We start from the raw sequence: 2,161 nt of genomic DNA on the forward strand, positions 1-2,161 counted from the left end.
CGTCTGTCCCAAAAACAATGTCAGCCTGTTGGAAAGTCTGCTCCAAAGGCGGTATTGGCTGTTCTAGTGGGTAGTAAGGACCGCGCCATGGTGGTGACCAGTTGTTGAATTCTTCCTAGGTGTACTCATATCCCTGACCGAAAGTGGTGCCATGTTTCTTGAGTTTTATGGTCTTAGTGATTCCTTGGAGGTTCTTGCCAAGCCCCTTGCCAGGTTCGTACCCACTCCAATTCAGTATACTCTCGATCTTGTTATCCCACCATGTTGGACCAAGTAAAGGTTAGTTTTGAAGATTGACAAAGGAACTCAGGATGAACCAGGTCCATCCCTCAGGTGCACAAAAACGGGCAGATTCGAGCATGTGGGTTGCACGTGAAGGAGATAAGCTTAACTTAGTGTATTTAATATCTCCTGATCGAAAAGGTTGCATAATTGATAAGGAGAAGGACTCCTTAATCAAAGAGAACACTATCCAAGATAGGGAAGGAGTTAGAAGTTGAAATCAACTAGAACTCTTCCACCAAGGAAGAGTTGCATCAGAAATCTAGTTATTTCTTCATCCACTAACTCTATAAATTGCAGGATGTTCTCACATTATACGCATTGCACAAAAATGCAGAAGTTAAACGTGAATTGGGAGCAAAATAGCAAGGCTTTTTGCAAGCAGTTCGTGTGTGATTCAAGTGTGCAAACCAGAAGCTACATGAACCGGATTGAAGAACCAGCTCCATAAAGAGTTTTATGTGTCTTTCTTTATTTCTAGTTCAATTGTAGTAGGTGTTTACATATTGTACCTTTCAGCTTTATCTAGAAACAATTGTAATAGGTAATTTGAGTATTCAAGTTAGAGTTAACTTGAAGTTGTCGCAACAGTTAGAGGCTGGTTGCTACAACGGGATAAAAAGGTAATCCTTCGGTTTACAAAGAGTTTTGTAAATACTGTTTTGGCTCAGTGATTTAGTGAAGTGTCGGGGAAAATTCTACTGAGTTGTAGGTCGTGGTTTTTTCACCTTTTGAGCCAGGTGTTTTCCACGTAAAAATCTCTGTGTTCTTTATTTTTGTATTTATTATTCCGCAAACAACAGTAGTTAGTATACCTAAAAGAACCAGGTTCTTCTAGAGCGAAAATTGGGTACCACACAAATCACCCCCCTCTTGTGTGGTATTGACATTTAGAACATCAATTGGTATCAGAGCAGGTTATCCTTGAAGAGGCTAACACCTTTGGAACAGATCAAAATGAGCGCACCACCTGGAAACTGGGAAGGGCAATCCACTGATAGGCCTCCACTCTTTAATGGCCACTACTACTCTTGGTGGAAAAACACGATGAGAGATCATATCATAGGAGAGGACTATGAACTCTGGGACATAGTCACTGATGGTCCTTTGGAAACTACAAAGAAGAATGAGGAAGGATTGGATGTGCCAAAAACAAGAGCTGACTGCAATGCTGAGGACTTGAGGAAGTGGGAAAAGAATGCAAAGGCCAAGAAATGGCTTGTGTGTGGACTTTGTCCAGAAGAGTACAGTAGATTTCAAAGCTGTATCACTGCTAAGGAAATCTGGGACACTTTGTAAGTGGCTCATGAAGGAACACCTCAAGTGAAGAGGTCCAGAGGAACACTGCTGTATTCTCAATATGGGAATTTCACCACGAAGGAAGGGGAAACCATCCAAGAGATGTATACAAGGTTCACCACACTGACAAATGAACTTATGTCTCTTGGAAGGGTTATTCTTGAAGAAGACAAAGTTGAGAAGATTTTGACAAGGGTACTGCCAATCTCTTGGGAAAGCAAAATCACAGCTATTCAGGAATCAAAGAACATTGCCACTCTTAAGTTGGATGAGCTAATTGGAAATCTCACTGCGTATGAACTCAGAAGGCAAACCATGAAGATGGATGCACCCAAGAAGGAAAGGAGCATGGCATTCAGAATCACTGAAGGTGCTGATCTAGAGGAGGATGAAATGACCATGATCACAAAGGATTTCAAGAAGTATCTAATGAGAGGAAATGGTCCTTCAAGAAGTGGAAGCTACAACAAACCAAGGGTTCCTGAAAAACAAACCAATGAGGGGTGTTACAAGTATGGGAAGATTGATCACCACATAAAAAATTGCCCTCAATAGGAAATCGAATAGAAGAAGGAAAGAG

This window comes from Nicotiana attenuata, unplaced genomic scaffold, assembly GCF_001879085.1.
Source record: "Nicotiana attenuata strain UT unplaced genomic scaffold, NIATTr2, whole genome shotgun sequence".
Lineage (NCBI taxonomy): Eukaryota > Viridiplantae > Streptophyta > Magnoliopsida > Solanales > Solanaceae > Nicotiana > Nicotiana attenuata.